Raw genomic sequence first — 19730 nt, forward strand, 5'->3', positions numbered from 1 at the left:
TAGAATAATTGGGAATCATTGCCATTTTACAGAAGAAGAAACTGAAATTTTGAGAAATTAAGTAAATTGCTGGATTGGTCCTTTTAGGTGACAGGAAAAAATGTTTCTTAAATGTTAACTAGTTGGTTTTCAATAAATATTGTTAACACAAAGGATAATTGAAAGAAAGTAATATAAAGTGTAACTGGAGTGGGACTTTGGAAATACGGTAAAGGAGTTTGATTACTTGTCTAAAGATTTGGCACTGTATTTTGCCTTAAAAAAAAGCAATTGGGAAAAAGAAAAAAAAAAAAAAGCAATTGGGGTTCTCCAGAGGACCAGAACAAAGAGGACATACATATATGTATTTCAGAGAGGGAGATATATTTTAAGGAATTGTTTCACACAACCATAGGGACTAGCAAGTTGGAACTCTGCAGGGTAGCCCGGCAGACTGGAGACATCGCAGGGCTGACGCTGCAGCTGAAGTCTGAAGGCCATCTAGAGGTAGAATCCTGAGACCAAGGTGTTGGTGGGGTTGGTTTCTTCTTCTTTGTTTTGAATTCAGTTTATTTATTTTTTGAAAGTCTTTATGGAATTTGCTACAATATTGCTCTGTTTTATGTTTTGATTTTTTAATTTTAAATTTATTTATGTTTTAAACTGAAGGATAATTTCTTTGCATAATTGTGTTGGTTTCTGCCAAACAACAGCATGAATCATTCATAGATGTTTTGATTTTTTGTCGTTGAGTCGTGGGATCCTAGCTCCCCTACCAGGGATTGAACCCACACCCCCTGCCTTGGAAGGTGAAGTCTTAGCCCCTGGACCACCAGGGAAGCCCCAGGGTTGGTTTCTTCTGAAGCCTCTCTCCTTGACTTGTAGGTCTTCTTACTGTGTCTTCATATAGCCTTCCCTCCGTGCATGTCTGTTTCCCCAATTTCCTCTTCTATTAAGGATACAATCAGATGAGAGCCTGCTCCAATGACTCATTTTAACTTGATCACCTCTGGAAAGACTCCAAGTACAGTCATATTCTGTGGTACTGGGTATCATGCCTCTGCACCCATTGGCCTGCAAGCCTGTACTTGGCCCAGCCTCAAGAAAGAGCCCTGGGAGAGCAGGGAAGATGGGGGAGGAATAAGACGGGGAGATTGCCTGCCTCCCTACAAATACATTAAAAGCTCATCAGAATATGGAATAGCTCCTTCAGAGCAACTTCTAAGTGACAGCAGAAGACCCCAGGCCTCCAAAAAGGCAAGCTAATCTCCTTGCAATGAGAAATGAAACCAATATTGTAAAGCAATTATCCTTCAATTAAAAATAAATTAAAAAACTAAGAAAAAAAAACAAGAGTCCTGGAGTCAGCAACAGAAACATCCATGGCTTAATGAATGAGGGGGGATCTTATATGTCTGAAGCAAAGTCCTGGAGTGACACCCCAGCACATGCAGCAGATGGCAGGCAGGACACAGCAGCAGTCTTGGCCCCAGGGCATGGGAGCAAGAGATTGCCAGTTCAAGATTGGCTCATTGGTTACCAGGGAAACCAGCAGAGGGCATGTCCCTCACCGCCCTCAGGCTAACAACATTCACAGGGCAGATGTCTTCCTTTTGGTAAACTATCAAAGTGGAGCTGTTCTATCTAAAGATTAAAATAATCACTGTCTGGAGCAGGGGGCCAGTGTGTAGGCATTTACCAGTTAGGCTTTATGATGAAGAAGGAAGGCCAGTCAGGTGAGTGGGGTGTGGGTGCGGCAGGGACTGATTGAGCAGGAGATGGACAGAGATCAAAAGAGCAGCCATCTTGGGAGCCTGACCATATAGCCTCCCACATACAAAATGGGGGGCATGCAATTTGTCCACGACAGACTAGAAGATGCTTCCAAATACTGAATATGAGAGTGATGTGTAAAATAGAGAGGGACTAGAGGCAGTGATTTTATCAGGTCTTATAGTAAGAATAACGAGGAAAGGAAGTTCAAGAGGAACATTACAATCTCAAAATTGGAGATAACCGCCAAAGAAGCAAGAAGTCAGGATGGAGCAGTTAGCCAATGGGGATGTTATGGATAATCCAGAAATAAAACACTGAGAGGAGAACTGGTGCTTACATAAAATGAGGGTTTGGGTGAAGGGAAAGAGGGAGGGAGGCAAAGTTTGCAGTTCTGAATAATGGAAAATTCTAGAGACATCCAACCATCAGCCCAAATTTGCAGCTGGAATTTGAGACTGGGGTTGGAGTTGGAGAGAGATTCAGCAGTCATTTAAATTTTGGTGATAAAGATGCTGAATGGGACAGGTGAGAAAGTCAGAGAGAAGAAACCTGAAGAAAACTCTTCGGGAAAGTGAGAAGATCCAGAGGGTGATGGAAAGAGGATGGACGGCTCATACAGGTAAAAAAAGACCCAGTAGAATATAAGGCAGGGACTTCCCCAGCAGTCCAGTGGTTGAAACTCCACGTTTCCACAGCAAAGGGCACGGATTCAATCCCTGATCAGGGAACTAAGATCCCACATGCCGTGTGGCACAGTCATAAAAATAATAATAATAAATAAAAAATTTAAAAAGAAGCGTACAAGGCCGTAGAAGATCAAAACTCCCCAAATACCTTCCCTTAATCCATAACAACTTTCAAAGAACCAGATACTAAAAACTTTTCTTAGGAACAAAAAGCTAAATTTTTTAGACTAATACTGTCTGGGAATGACACCATTCCCTAGAGCTATCAGCACTTATTTCCCTTCTGACTGGAGTGGACGCTCTTCAGTTTTATTCATGGAATTCTTATATTCCTTTTGACTCCTGAGGGGAGTCGAAAGTATATAAGGCCATGAGCCAGAGCACCCTCTACCCATTACCCCTTCCTCCTTTCTGTGCTCTTCCAAAGTGTGAAGAGACAGTGTAAAGGCACAATCCAGCTATAGTTCTGCATGCCTAAAACTGGAGAACAGGGAACAAATATTTTATCACTACCTGATCTTAGACATGTGGATTAACTTTCCAGCCTCGACGGCAATCTTGCCTCTTGCCACTCCCTACCAATGGTGTGTGGATCTGTCTGCAGTGTCATTTTCCTCAGGGTGTCAGTGCTGCCTGGCACTGTTTAGTAGCAGGAGAAACCCCAGAACACATCTACAGAGGTAGCCTGCTGACAAGGAGCTGTACCTAGGAAGTACTTTTCTCCCCTGGAACATAGTCTCTCTAAAAACTTTTACTTAGTCTGTTAAGGAATATTCTCCCTGGTGGTTCAGGTGGTAAAGAGTCTGCTTACAATGCAGGAGACCCAGGTTCAATCCCTGGGTCAGAAAGATTCCCTGGAGAAGGGAATGCCTACCCACTCCAGTATTCTTGCCTGGAGAATTCCATGGACAGAGGAGCCTGGCAGGCTACAGTCCATAGGGTCACAAAGAGTAGGATACGACTGAGTGACTAATACACACACTAAGAAATATTTTCAATAGGAAATACAGATCCAATTTTATTACATAAATCTGTAGGAAAACATACTATTTCAAATAAGTTTCTATATAAGAATAAACTCTATATTAACTCTGAGTGTGATCATGTGAGTTATTTGATGTGTGAAAGCTCTAAAATCTGGTAAAATTTCTGCATCTTATGGCTTAAGTATTGAATTTTTCAATAAGCCAAGTCTTTTTTGCTGGAACAGGTGTAAACATAATTCAAATCAATGGAGTTGGTAATAATTTTTCCTCCAATCTGTGTTTTGCCCAAATTCAGCATTGTTGTTGTTGTTGTTGTTCAGTCTCCAAGTCCTGTCTCGCTCTTTGCAACCCAACAGATTGCAGCACTGCTAGGCCTCTCTGTCTCTCACCATCTCCCGGAGTTTGCCCAAGTTCATATCCATTAAATCGGTGAAGCCATCCAACCATCTCATCCTCTGTTGCCCTCTTCTCTTTCTGTCTTCAATCTTTCCCTGCATCAGGGTCTTTTCTAATGAGTCAGCTGTTTGCATCAGGTGGCCAAAGTATTGGAGCTTCAGCATACCTATTTCAAAAACGGAAGCCTCCCGTTTGCTTTGTTTGAGTTAGATTTTCTGCTTTCTGGACACTAGGTGGCACTATATACACATTATTTCACAGACAAGGAACAAACCTTGCTCGATTATTTGAAGAATTGCAGCGAAATTTACACCCTTAAGAGAAAAAGGAAAAACAATGGTTGTGATTTGAAGGGTATCAGAAAGATGAAGGGAGCAAAGGAAAATGGTTTCCCAGTGACAGTCACAGAGGAACAAGAAGATGATCTTTATTTTTTTATTTTATTGAAATATAGCTGATTTACAATGTTGTGTTTTCTCCTGTATAGCAAAGTGGGTCAGTTATATAGATGTGTATTCATATTCTCATCCATTATGGTTTATTACAGCATATTGAATATACTTTCCTGTGCTATACAAGGATGATCCTTGTAAAGTGATCTTTTTTATATACATCTGTTCCAAATAGGGAGATAAGAATGGAGTTTTATAGCTATAAGCTAGCATCACCGATTCAATGGACATGAACTTGTGCAAACTCTGGGAGATGTTGAGGGACAGGGAGGCCTGGTGTGCTGCAGTCCATGGGGTTGCAAAGAGTAGGACAGCACTGATCAACAACAACAACAAAACTAGGTCAGATCTCCAACTGTCTATCTCCAGCATAGGCAGAATTGAATCAAATGCCTGAAATCTTAAGGGTCTCACCATCATCAGACACTGGCTGAAAACAGAATTCTGCATTCAGGGTAGGCAGAACCAAGGTATGAACATAATACAGTCCTGTGTTGTTGGAGATCTGAATGTAATCGTGTGCAAAGTTAGCCCTACATCAAGAATTTTGACTTTGTGTGATCTAATATATTCCCTTTTTACTTAAGCTATCCTGAGTGTCTTATTCTGGAAACTGCAAGCACTTCTGCAAGACTACATCTGATGAACTGGGATAAGCAGAAGTCAAACTGGGCAGAGTAAACAGTCAACATACACATGCAAAAGCGTGTTATGCTTATGTTTATAACTTGGGTCAAGTGTTCAACTGTGACAAAATTATTCTCTTCAGAAAACTAGATGTTCAGAATTTCCCATTCAGTGCAGCAGGAGTTGTAAAGTGATTCTAGATATGTAAAGGAGAGGAGACTGTTGAGACAAATTGCTAAAGAGATTCTGCAGGTTTGGAGCAAAATGCTCAGCTATATTTCAGCTATATGTGAGTAATTCGATAGAATTCTATACATTTGGCTTCCTTATGAAATTTCTCTCTTGTACAGGATGCTTCAGAGTTGCTCCTCCCAAATAACGATTTTCACATCTTTGTAGATTCTTGTTATGTGTTCACTTTCTGCGTGGTAGCAAGAGTCACAAATTGGAGTCATAATTTGTGAACTCTCTGTCTGCTCAAGGGATGAATTTCAACAGAACACTCAGGCTTCTGCTGTAAAAGATGTTTAATTAAATAAACACATTTAATTTAAATAAAATTTAATGAAAATGACAATCTAAGACTGCCTCAAGGAGATGGATAATATATTTTTCTTCTTTAGCATTTTCAGAGATTGAATACAATTAAAAAAATGTAACAGTTAATTTGTGATTGTGGTAGCCAATTTGCAAATGAGTAGTAAAAAAAAAATATTTATACTTTAGAGAAATGAGTCCAGTGAGTTCACATCCATAAAAGTGAGGCCATTTTTCATGTTGAAACCTTTCCTTTTCCTTGAACATGCCATGATTGCCTCTCTGTTCAGCTCATCTCTGTGAAAACCTCCTCTGCACAATTTCACCGCTCACTTCTCACCCCTGTGATTCCCCTTCCCTCTCAGGACTTTGTTCCATCAGTCAGGTCCTTCTTCTAATATTCCGTTTCTTTCCATCCATTGAGTCTGTGGTGGTTAATTTTATGTATCAGTTTGATTGGGTCATGAGGTACCCAGATATTCAGTCAAACAGTATTCTGGGTGTTTCTTCATAGATAGATAGATGATAAATTAAATAGATAGATTATACATATATACTATTGGTTTTGCTTTTCCAAAGAATCTTGACTAATATATGCTCCTTCTCTATCTTGAAAAAGAAAAGAAAATGTTTTGTTGAGTGAATTTTGTTGCCTCTTAGAAAAATAAAATAAAATTTATCATCCTATTGGACCCCAATGCCATCTTTAGCAGTGATCTTTCTTTTCCCCATTTCACTGTCTCTCTTAGCTATGGATCTGTGGTCTGTGGTCACTCTCCCACTTCTTAATTGCTGTCTTTGGGATTCCTTACAAATCTGGCTTCTCTCCTCTCCATGGAAACTATAGCCTTGAAGGACCTCAGTGGGCTTTTGATTGCAAAGGTCTGTATCCCTTTTCAGTCCTTATTTTTTGGGTCTCTTTTGTGCTAACATGGCCAGTCAACCCAGCATTAGGGTCTTTTCCAATGAGTCAACTCTTCGCATGAGGTGGCCAAAGTAAAAACCCTAATGCTGGGTAGGATTGGGGGAAGGAGGAGAAGGGGATGACAGAGGATGAGATGGTTGGATGGTATCACTGACGCTATGGACATGGGTTTGGGTAGACTCCAGGAGTTGATGATGGACAGGGAGGCCTGGCGTGCTACAATTCATGGGGTCACAAAGAGTCGGACACGACTGAGCAACTGAATTGAACTGAACTGGCCAGTCAAAGGTTCCTTTAAAATTACAAATGCTTCCTTTCGGGAAATTTGAAAAGTTCTGAAAAGTGCAGAGGTGGAAAAACCTCACCTGTAATCACAATACTCACAAATAATTACCTGTTGGTATTTTGGTTCGTCTTCTTCCCATATTTTTTCCCATAGTATATGTTGTGGTCCTTTAATGGACCAGAACTTGGGGGTAAATGGTCGACCGATAAGAAAAGAAGGAAGAAAAGAGGCTGATATTCCCTGGTTTACACAGTATGCCAATATAACTCTAGGACAAAGAGCTAGCACCATCTACGTAGGCTCAGGTTGCCCTCTCGAAGAGGTCTTGAAAGCCCGGGCAAGTAAGTAGACACGGTGGACACCTGTGCTCCGTGGAAGCAGCCTGAAACGGAGAGAGCGAGAGAGTGAAAGCGAGAGTGAGAGAGAATAAGGAAAGACACGGGGACCAGTGCTCGGTGGAACAAAGGCATTTATTCAACATATTGTGGGCATATATATATATATACTCTCTTACCAGATATCCCTTTTTAGCAGAGATAGGGATCAAAAGTCTAACAAGTCATCTAGAAAGCCAGAGGTTAGAATTATTCTCTAGAGAGGGGGTTGTAACAGTTACTTTACATATCAGAAAGGAGGAGACTTGTAAATGGCTGCTGTTCACCATATGGAATTTCCATATGAATGAGATACATGAATTTCTATTATCCTCGAAAGCGGGCTTGCCAGCTCCCTGGCACCTGTATTCAGGTGCTGTTAAGGAACATAGAATTCATGCAAGACTGAAAACAGCACACAGGAAGCCTCCTGTTAAATGTATCCTGACAAGTATACACACTATTTTAAATCAAAATTGGGATCACACTACATGTCCTTTGATCATCTGTTTTATTTTTGCATTTAATATATAATGGGTATTTTTTTGTGCCTAAATATTCTTCTGCAATACCTTTTTCATACCAGCATATCTATCATTATATTGATATATTAAAATTTATTTTATCTCTTTCCCACTCTTAGGTGTTTGTTTCCATTTAAAAAATATATTATCAACAAGACTGAAACTCAAGCAGGAGTAATGTTGACTAATGAGTTCTTACAGATCCCCTTGGAGAAGGAACCAGCCAGGTCTGAATTAGCCACGTTAAGCCTTTGGAGCTAACGTATATTTGCTGTCATTCTGTCCTTAGGGGAGAAGTGTATTTAACCCAAGGATTATTGAAAACCTCCCTCTCAAAACTGGATTAATCCCAAGTTAAGATGTGTTGGGAGCATAAATGATCTAGAGAAGTGACAAATGGGCTTGGCATTGAATAGAATATTTTTTCCATCTTTAGTTAAGTCTTCTCTTCAAGAACATTCTGTCTTGGAATAAGGTGAGAGCTTTTATAAGCCCTGTGAATGCTGTGCTGTGCTTAGTCACTCAGTCGTGTCCGACTCTTTGCGACCCCATGGACTGCAGCTCACCAGGCTCCTCTGTCCATGGGATTCTCCAGGCAAGAATACTGGAGTGGGTTGCCATGCCCTCCTCCAGGGGATCTTCCCAAACCAGGGATTGAACTCAGGTCTCCCAGATTGCAGGTGGATTCTTTACTGTCTGAACTACCAGGGAAGCCCAAGAATACTGGAGTAGGTATCCTATCCCTTCTCCAGGGGATCTTCCTGACCCAGGAATCGAACCAGGGTCTCCTGCATTGCAGGTGGATTCTTTACCACCTGAGTTACCAGGGAAACCTCCCTGTGAATGCTATCAGAGAGAATTTTAGCAGTTTAGAAATGGACAGCTCTAGGGGAGTACATTTACCTCTCTGGATTTCAGTTTCCTCATAGGTGGGGGGGGATGTATGTTTAGACATTCTCTCTCCTGTAATTCCGTGATCCTATACACAGAAATGAATGAAGTTCTCCTTCTGTTTTGTCCGCATGGATGACTCCGACAGCTGCTCATGGCCAGTTAGCACATCTCAAGGAAACATGGAGACATGGTCCGTGGAATACCTGGTAAGAACTAGGTCCTCACAGGAGAACAGGCTACATGGATAAGGAGCAGACTTTGCAGGAATCAGAGGGAGCCAAAGTGTTGTGTTTTATCAGATGTAAAGCAAGAAGGAAATGAATCATTTGGAGGGTACAGTAAAAAAAAAAAAAAAAAACAGTCAACAGAGGAGTCCTAGCTTAGAATCACTAGATGTGTAATTTCAGGAAGGGAGGATACAGTAACCCATTTCAGTATTCTTGCCTGGAGAATTCCATGGACAGAGGAGCCTGGTAGGCTACAGTCTATAGGGTTGCAAAGAGTCAGACACAACTGAAACAACTTAGCATGTACATACATCCTTTGTTTAAACTAAGATTTGTCAGCCTTAGTGCAATTGACATTCTGGATCTGATAAGTCTTTGTTGATGGTGGGGTGTGAGGTGGGGGTCATTTCTGTGCATTATAGGATGATTAGCAGCACCATTAGATACCCATAGCACACTCCCCCACAATTTGACAACAACATCTCCAGGTGTCTCCTGGGGGGGGGGGGACTCCCTAACCCTTTTGGAAACCACTGCTTTAAAACTATCATTCTTAGCAAATAGGGATCCAATCAGTCAGGAGGGAATTCTTGGAGAACTTAATTTTATAATGAACCACCAAGTTAAAGTAAAATAATCATAATAATCATTTTTCGTAAGTAAAATGTTTGGTTTGCAAGAGCAAACAGCATGAGATTAATTCCAAGCAATTTAGGTTGTCTTTTAATAATGTATGATAAATAATCTTAAAAGAAGTGCCAACATTTGACCCTTGAAATGTCAAATAAAATGGGAAATAATTTAAATAAAATCTCTCTGTCAGGATAAGGAAGGAACATAAACCACTGTAAATGTTTCAAGTAGAAAAGGACTTAATAAAGGGAATTAGATGTTTACAAAACTGTTGGAAGGACAGCAGAAGTAAAAGTGAGGAATCTACACAATATTTCAGGTCTACCACCACCGGCTTGGTTACAGCCAGGGCATGGCTTCTGTCACCTCTAGGTCAGAAATCTGCAGAAAACCTCTACCAGTGTCCTCAGTAGATGACCAGCAGGAGACAGAGCTGATTAGGAGTCTCAAACAAAGACACTGATCTATACAGAACCAATATGTCCATGCCTTCTGATGGACAGAGTGGAATCAGTTTAAATTTCTCATTCCTAAAGCTAGTGTGAGTCAACCTCATTGGTAAAACCATAACTAAAACTCTGCTGTCAAGAGTCTAGAGAATACAACTTCCAAACATCCAGCTGCTTTAAGATAGGAGAGGCTATAGGAAGGAATGGGAATGTTGCTGGCTGCCAGTAGATAATATCCAACACAGAATTCTTCTCAACTGTCTTGTTTGCTCAACTGCACAAACAGTATATTTCCCAGTTTTTCTTGTTTCTTGCCTCTTGGGCCAAAATTTTTTCTAAGCTTCTATCAACTTGGGATACTACTCAAGCATATGAACTCAAGTGAGTGAAAAGTGAAAGTTGCTCAGTCGTGTCTGACTCTTTGCAACCCCATGGACTATACAGTCCATGGAATTCTCCAGGCCAGAATACTGGAGTGGGTAACCATTCCCTTCTCCAGGGAAATCTTCCCAACCCAGGGATCAAACCCAGGTCTCCCACATTTCAGGCAGATTCTTTACCAGGTGAGTCACTGCTAGGAAAGACTCAAGTAGTTCAAATCAATTACCTGGATAAGAGACTAATAATGGAAAAGTTCTCCAGTGATGATTAATTGTACACAACTACGATTAGGTCTTTAATGAAGGCATTTTGAAATTGTCTTAAGCAGGTAGGTAAAGACATGAACAAAAGTGGTTATTTTTCTTTAAATTTCAAATCTAATTAATCACCTGAAAATTGCCATGACATATGAAGGTATTTTGGTGATTTCCTTCATGCTAGTAAGTTACCATAGGAAGCATTTTCCCAGGATTTCCTAAAAACAGCATCACCAAAAATATCTCTTGACAGTGGCTTCTTTGCTGCTGTCATTTATGGAAGAACAATCTCTGGGTGCTTATCAGACCATCGCCCATAACACTAGAAAGCCTGGCTATGTCTTTGCTGGCCATGAAGGAACTATTGAAAAGGCTGGAAAATATAATCACATGTGGGATTGAGAGATACAAGAAGAGCATGCACACAAAGAAAGGTCAAGTTTGGATTTATCATTCCTTAGGATTTTTCCAATTGGCTCAAGTGATGGGGTAAAATTCACAAAATTGTTTCAGCACAAAGATTTATTCCAATCTAAATACAGAAATAGAGATGGGGAGAAACATAGTATTTTTAAAAGGGAAAAGATTTGTTTTCCTCAAAGAAGATGTAAGAACCCCTAAAAGCCTTGAAGTGTGCAGAGTACTTGATTAGTATAACCATTGGCTGTATACCTTCTGATCTGGAACAGAGGTGATTTCAAGAGATAGGAGAGGCTAATAAGAGCAATAACCCACAAAACTGTTGCTATTATGGATCATCAAGGAAAGGTACTGTGAAGCCATCTGGTTCAGTGAAACCAAGAGCTGGCTTTTTTGAAAAGTCAAACAAAACTGTTAAATATCTAGCCAAGCTCATCTAGAAAAAAAAAAAAATGAGCGAGGACCTAAATAAACAAAATAATAAATAAAAGAGGAGAAATAACAACTGATATCACGTAAAAGCAAAAAGTTATAAGAGACTGCTACAGTTAGATGCCAACAAATTGAACAACCTATGAGGAATGGACAAATTTCTAGAAACATTACAACCTTCCAAGACTGAATGAGGAAGAAGAAGAAAACATGAACAGACTTATCACAAGTAGCAAAATTGAATTTGTAATTTAAAAAAATATCTCAGCAAACAAAAATCCAGAACCAGATGGCTTCACAGGGGAATTCTACTAAATGTATAAAGAAGAGCAAATACCTATCCTTCTCAAACTATTCCCCCAAACTGAGGTGCTGGGAGCACTCTCGAATTCATTCTATGAGGCCACCTGATACCAAAACCAGACAAGGATAATACATAAATGGAAAATTGCAAGCAAACACATCTGATGAACATAGATGAAAAATTCTCAACAAAATATTAGCGAATTGATTTCAATAAAATATAAAAAGGATCATATACCATGATCAAGTGGGATTTATTCCAGGATGCAAGGATGGTTCAACATTCACAAATCACTCAATGTGATACATCACATTAACAAAAGAAAGACTAAAAATCACATGATTGAAAGAGACACGTGTACCCCAATGTTCATCGCAGTACTGTTTATAATAACCAGGACATGGAAGCAACCTAGATGTCCATCAGCAGACAAATGGATAAGAAAGCTGTGGTACATATACACAATGGAATATTACTCAGCCATTAAAAAGAATATGTTTGAATCAGTTCTAATGAGGTGGATGAAACTGGAGCCTATTATACAGAGTGAAGTAAGTCAGAAAGAAAAACACCAATATAGTATACTAACACATATATATGGAATTTAGAAAGATGGTAACGATAACCCTATATGTGAGACAGCAAAAGAGACACAGATGTATAGAACAGTCTTTTGGACTCTGTGGGAGAGGGCGAGGGTGGGATGATTTGGGAGAATGGCACTGAAACATGTATATTATCATATGTGAAACAGATCGCCAGTCCAGGTTCGATGCAAGAGACAGGGTGCTTGGGGCTGGTGCACTGGGATGACCCAGAGGGATGAGGTGGGGAGGGAAGAGGGAGGGGGGTTCTGGATGGAGAACACATGTACACCCATGGTGGATCCATGTCAATGTATGGCAAAACCACTACAATATTGTAAAGTAATTAGCCTCCAATTAAAATAAATAAATTTATATTAAAAAAAGAATTTAAGATGATACTGACATGTAATCACATAGCTAACTACAACCAACTCTCTGATGAGAAACATTTTTTTTAAAGCAAACCCTTGTGAGGCAACAATATTAAAAAAAACTGGATTAATACATTTCTCAAAGTAATAAAATTATTATATCAGTGAAAAAAATCACATGATCATCTCAGTAAATGCAGAAGAATGTGTTTGACAAAATGCAATGTCTATTTACGATACAAACTCTCATCAGAAAAAAAAACTCTCATCAAGGTTAATATAGAGGGAACATATCTCAACATAATAAAGACCATTTATGATAAACCCACTGCTAACATCAAACAAACCTTTGTTTGTTCTTGCTCCCCTCTGCTGCATCAGGTACCCCAGTAAAGCCTTGCTTGAATTTCTTGTCTGGCCTCTAGTCAGTTTCCATATATTGGGGAAGGCGAAGAACCCTGGTCATATCCGATTTATGGCACTCAACATGGGGCAGTTGTCCCTTTCTGGGAAGAGGATTTGGGCATCTCTGGGACCACTGAACACAGCTCCCCCTTGGGTGACAAGCGGCCGTTTGAACCTCTTGTTTCAGCATCACCATGTTTGTTAAGGCTGCCTTCCCAGCCCCTGGAAGCCTCAGGAGCCTCATTCACGAAATGCTTTCCCCTCCCTTTGTTTTTTCCCACTCCTGACAGCTCTCCGTTTCTCCTCCCTCTGTGTTCTCTCTCTGTCCCCGCTTACTCCTCTCCTATCCTTCTGAGAGAGTGGACACTGGGCAGCTACAGCATCACTCCTCTCAGGTTGTGAGACCTGCTGCCTCTGGTTGGCAATGGCTCACCTTGAAGAATGACAAGCAGAAGTGGGAGAGGCTCGCCTCACACCATGCAGTCCCTGGTTCAGCAGATTCTCCCTGACAAGAGATTAATGAGAGCCATAGAGGTTTAAACTTCATACTGTGTAGTGGCTGGCAGTCCTATAGGCCCAGAAGCCTCACCTTTATCTTCCTGCTGTCTCTTTCTCTTTTTCAGTCTTATCTGTTCCTTCTCCCTTTACCTCTCCCTTGATCCTTAGTACCTGCACTCTCGTCCCCTTTATCCTGAAAAAACCATTTTTTTATTAAAAACGAAGACTCAAATTTTAGCTGAAGGCCAAGGTAATGTGGTATTTCCTTGTCTTGATTCACAGTATTTCCTTTCCTTGATTATCTAATTATAGTACATTCTTTCATCATTAACAAAAGACTGTCAGAACCCAAATACTGACTCGTGGAAGTCTATGCTTACTCTACAAGTACCAGTCAGCATCTAGACTGTGGCCAGGCTCCTGTGGGCTCCTCCTGAAATGAGAATGGCCCTTTGTCAATACTGAGCTCAATCTCCCCAGATGTCTGCAAAACCTTTTATTAGATCATTTCAAATTGCCTGAAATCTATTAGTTGCCAAAACCCACCTATTTGGCAATCACTGGGCTTTTGAAAGAAAAACAAATGTAGTAAATAGGCATGACCCAGCCTAAGTAGGAAACAGCAACCCACTCCAGTATTCTTTCCTGGAAAATCCCTTGTACAGAGGAGCCTAGCAGGCTACAATCCATGGGGTCACAAAGAGTCAGACATGACTGAGCGACTGAGTATAGGCACACAAGCCTAAGTTTTGGCATCTTAGAAACTAAACCCACCAGAGTGAGACAGACTAAACAATTTCATTCATCAGTCTGGACTAATACCTTCATCCAAAAAAGACCCTTTAAGACAAAGATCAGATCTGTTCGCTGAAAGCATGCAATATAATAAGTCTGCTCAGTGGTTTAGGGCAGAGACACAGATTTTACACGTATAATTGACTTTTGAAACCAGAGAACATGACTTCACTGTTTTTTAATTCACATCCAAAAAGTCAAAATTCGTAAGGTGGATAAAAATCAAGTGGGTGACTCTTCGCCTTACAAAAGCATTAAGCCTTGGAGTTATTTTCAATAGTGAAATTCACTCTTTTGTTCTGGAAGCCCTTAAAGATATCTACCTCTTGAGAGGAAAACATATGGCCACTGCAGCTTAAGAGAGTTTGGGAGTCAGAGAAGTTAGTGCCAAAGGGAAATTAATCAACTAATCAAGTGAAGACAGAGTAGGTCTGAATTGCTGGGAAATGAACTGCCATATACATTCACAATGAAATGTTAATACTGTTATAGTAATACAACAAACCTTCCTGACACATCATGTTATCCTATATGCCATTGGATAAAATCTCAGTGGCTCCCCTCAGGTACAGAATTTGGTAGACGTTCACTTAGCACCAGGGATTCCTTCAGCACCAGTGGCAGCCGGGGCCTCAGCCTCCTCTCTCCCCTGAGGCCAAAATACACTTTGTCCTCCTGATAAGCTCCTACACATCCCTTGAGAGCCAGCTTAAGGATTCACTTTTCTGCAAAGCTTTCACTTGCTTCCCAGATCAGACCCATCACTGGATCCAGGGACTGAGGGTCCCTGAGGAGCATGTAAAGTGGGATGACTTTCCAATAGTTTCAGACCGAGCTGAATTAAGAAGGATGATGCTCTGTTAGTGACCTTGCTTCCTTGGGGAACTCACAGTAAGTTGTGCGGTGAGGACCCAAGGCTATTCAGAATCCAGTATCTTTTTGAAACTATATTTGGCTGCGTGGAGGCTTTCTCTAGTTGCTGTGCACAGGCTTCTCATTGCAGTGGCTTCTCTTGTTGTGAAGCACGATCTCTAGGGAGCGTGAGCTTCAGTAATCGTGCCACATGGGCTCCAGAGCCAGGGCTCAGTAGTTGTGGTGCATGGGCTTAGCTGCTCGGCAGTATGTGGGATCTTCCTGGACCAGGGATCAAATATTTGTCCTGTGCTTTGACAGGCAGGTTCTTTACCACTGGACCACCAGGGAAGTATCTGGAATCCAGGATCTTGAAGAAGGGGGCTTGAACAGTGAGTGTATCAGGGCTTTCTCACAAAAGAAGACGAACAGTATTGATAACAAAAATAATTACTATTTTATAACAGAAGCAGGAAATGAAGATATACAGATAGAGATGCTATAGTTAATTACTATTTACCTAAGTTTATGTTCTAAATGTAGCCAGATCAATGGCAGAATACTGCATGGGACTAAATAAGCAGAGAGGTCGTTTTATATTTGTAACTTCAAAGCATATAGGGCTTCCCTTGTGGCTCAGCTGGTAAAGAATCCGCCTGCAAATGCAGGAGACCTGGGTTCTATCCCTGGGTTGGGAAGATCCCTTGGAAAAGGGAAAGGCTACCCACTCCAGTATTCTGGCCTGGAGAATTCCATGGACTGTAGAGTCCATGGGGTCGCAAGAGTCGGATGATCCTGAGTGACTTTCACTTTCACTCAAAGCATATAGATAACTCATATTTTGACCAGACAGTGGTAGAGGTACATTTCTCTCTATTATCTACCTACCTGGTGTTCCCAGAGCACTCTTACCTTTTTGGTGTTGTCCTTTCATTGTTTCAGTCTGTTGAACTGTCAACATCTTGAGGTCAGAGTTTTGCTCACTCTGGTGTCTCCAATAATTAGCAGAATTTGGGGCATAGGGTAGGTATTTGTTAAATATTTGTAGAATAAGTTGATTTGTATATATAATGTCATATTTTTGTTCCTTTCATTGACTGTTGTGTCTCTAGACCCTAAAAAAAAAATCAGTATGTTGAATGATCTCAGTAAATATTTCTTTAACAAGTGAATATAGCAGGCTGGTCCTTTCTGCCCCTCACCTTTGAAGTGAGAACATATTGCATGCTATGAGCCTAACACAGTGCCTGGTATGCATTAACTGCTCAATCTGTGTGCTTTTTCTTTTTTTTAAAATTATTTAATTTAGTTGGAGGCTAATTACTTTACAATATTGTGGTGCCATACATTGACATGAATCAGCCAAGGGTGTACGTGGGTCCACCCTCCTGAAACCCCTCCCACCTCCCTCCCCACCCCATCCCTCTGGGTTGTCCCAGGGCACCATCTTGAGTGCCCTGTTTCATGCATTGAACATGGACTGGCCGTCTATTTCACATATGGTAATATACATGTTTCAATACTATTTTCTCAAATCATCCCACCCTTGCCTTCTCCCAAAGAGTCCAAAAGTCTGTTCTTTACATCTGTGTCTCTTTTGCTGTCTCGTATATAGGGTTGTTGCTACCATCTTTCTAAATTCCATATATATATATATATATATATATATGTTAATACGCTGTATTGGTGTTTTTCTTTCTGACTTACTTCACTCTGTATAATAGGCTCCAGTTTCATCCACCTCATTAGAACTGATTCAAATGCATTCATTTTAATAGCTGAGTAATATTCCATTGTGTGTGTGTACCACAGCTTTCTCATCCATTCGTCTGCTGATGGACATCTAGGTTGCCTCCATGTCCTGGCTACTATAAACAGTGCTACAATGAACATTGGGGTACACGTGTCTCTTTCAATTCTGGTTTCCTCAGTGTGTATGCCCAGCAGTGGGATTGCTGAGTCATATGGCAGTTCTATTTCCAGTTTTTTAAGGAATCTCCATACTTTTCTCCACATTGGCTGTACTAGTTTGCATTCCCACCAACAGTGTAAGAGGGTTCCCTTTTCTCCACACTCTCTCTAGCATTTATTGTTTATAGACTTTTTGATGGTGGCCATTCTGACCAGTATGAGATGGTACCTCATTGTGGTTTTGATTTGCATTTCTCCGATAATGAGTGACGTTGAGCATCTTTTCATGTATTTGTTAGCCATTTGTATGTCTTCTTTGGAGAAATGTCTGTTTAGCTCTTTGGCCTGTTTTTTGATTGGGTCATTTATTTTTCTGGTATTGAGCTGCATGAGCTACTTGTATATTTTTAAGATTAATTCTTTGTCAGTTGCTTCTTTTACTATTTTTTTCTCCCGTTCTGAAGGCAGTCTTTTCACCTTGCTTATAGTTTCCTTCATTGTACAAAAGCTTTTAAGTTTAGTTAGGTCCCATTTGTTTATTTTTGCATTTTATTTCCATTACTCTGGGAGGTGGGTCATAGAGGATCTTGCTGTGATTTATGTCAGAGTGCTTTGCCTATGTTTTCCTCTAGGAGTTTTATAGTTTCTGATCTTACATTTAGATCTTTAATCCATTTTGAGTTTGTTTTTGTGTTTGGTGTTAGAAAATGTTCTAGTATCATTCTTTTACAAATGGTTGACCAGTTTTCCCACCATCACTTGTTAAAGAGATTGTGTGTTCTCCATTGTATATTCTTGCCTCCTTCATCATAGATAAGGTGCCCATAGTTGTGTGAATTTATCTCTGGGCTTTCTATTTTGTTCCATTTATCTATATTTCTGTCTTTGTTCCAGTACCATACTGTCTTGATGACTGTAGCTTTGTACTGCAGTCTGAAGTCAGGCAGGTTGATTCCTCCAGTTCCATTCTTCTTTCTCAAGATTGCTTTGGCTATTTTATATTTCCATACAAATTGTGAAATTATTTGTTCTAGTTCTGTGAAAAATATTGTTGGTAGCTTAACAGGGATTGCATTGAATCTATAGAGTGCTTTGGGTAGTATACTCATTTTCATTATATTGATTCTTCCGATCCATGAACACGGTATATTTCTCCATCTATTTGTGTCATCTTTGATTTCTTTCATCAATGTTTTATAGTTTTCTATATATAGGTCTTTTGTTTATTTAGGTAGATTTATTCCAAAGTATATTATTCTTTTCATCACAATGATGAATGGGACTGTTTCCTGAATTTCTCTTTCTGTTTTCTAATTGTTAGTGTATAGGAATGCAAGGGATTTCTGTGTGTTAATTTTATATCCTGCAACTTGACTATATTCATTCATTAGCTCTAGTAATTTTCTGGTTGTGTCTTCAGGGTTTTCTATGTAGAGGATCACATCATCTGCAAACAGTGAGAGTTTTACTTCTTCTTTTCCAATCTGGATTCCTTTTGTTTCTTTTTCTGCTATAGTAGTAGTGAGAGTGGGCACCCTTGTCTTGTTCCTGACTTTAGAGGAAATGCTTTCGATTTTTCCCCATTGAGGATAATGTTTGCTCTGGGTTTATCATATATGGCTTTTATTATGTTGAGGTATGTTCCTTCTATGCCCGTTTTCTGGAGAGCTTTTATCATAAATGGATATTGAATTTTGTCAAAGGCTTTCTCTGGATCTATTGATATAATCATATGGATTTTATCTTTCAATTTGTTAATGTGGTGTATCACGTTGATCGATTTGCAAATATTGAAAAATCTTTGCATCCCTGGTACAAAGCACACTTGGTCATGATGTATGATCTTTTTAATATGTTGTTGGATTCTGTTTGCTAGAATTTTGTTGAGGATTTTTGCATCTATGTTCATCAGTGATATTGGCCTGTAGTTTTCTTTTTTTGTGGCATCTTTGTCTGGTTTTGGTATTAGGGTGATGGTGGCCTCATAGAATGAGTTTGGGAGTTTGCCTTCCTCTGCAATTTTCTGGAAGAGTTTGAGTAGGATAGGTGTTAGCTCTTCTCTAAATTTTTGGTAGAATTCATCTGTGAAGCCATCTGGTCCTGGGCTTTTGTTTACTGAAAGATTTTTTATTACAGTTTCGATTTCTGAGCTTGTGATGGGTCTGTTAAGATTTTCTGTTTCTTCTTGGTTCAGTTTTGGAAGGTTATACTTTGCTAAGAATTTGTCCATTTCTTTCAAGTTGCCCATTTTACTGGCATATAGTTGCTGATAGTAGTCTCTTATGATCCTTTGTATTTCTGGGTTGTCTGTTGTGATTTCTCCATTTTCATTTCTAATTTTATTGATTTGATTCTTCTCCCTTTTTTTCTTTATAAGTCTAGCTAATGGTTTTTCTATTTTATTTATCTTCTCAAAGAACCAGCTTTTAGTTTTGTTGCTTTTTGCTATGGTCACCCTTGTGTCTTTTTCATTTATTTCTGCCATAATTTTTATTATTTCTTTCCTTCTACTAACCCTGGGGTTCTTCATTTCTTCTTTCTCTAGTTGCTGTAGGTGTAGAGTTAGGTTATTTATTTGATTTTTCTCTTGTTTCTTGAGGTAAGCTTGTATTGCTATGAACCTTCCCCTTAGCACTGCTTTTACTGAATCCCATAGGTTTTGGGTTGTCATCCTTTCATTTTCATTTGTTTCTATGCATATTTTGATTTCCTTTTTTATTTATTCTGTGATTTGTTGGTTATTCAGAAGTGTGTTGTTTAGCCCCC

Source organism: Giraffa tippelskirchi, chromosome 2 (genome assembly GCF_054371585.1).
Source record: "Giraffa tippelskirchi isolate mGirTip1 chromosome 2, T2T-mGirTip1v1.2.pri, whole genome shotgun sequence".
Classification (NCBI taxonomy): domain Eukaryota; kingdom Metazoa; phylum Chordata; class Mammalia; order Artiodactyla; family Giraffidae; genus Giraffa; species Giraffa tippelskirchi.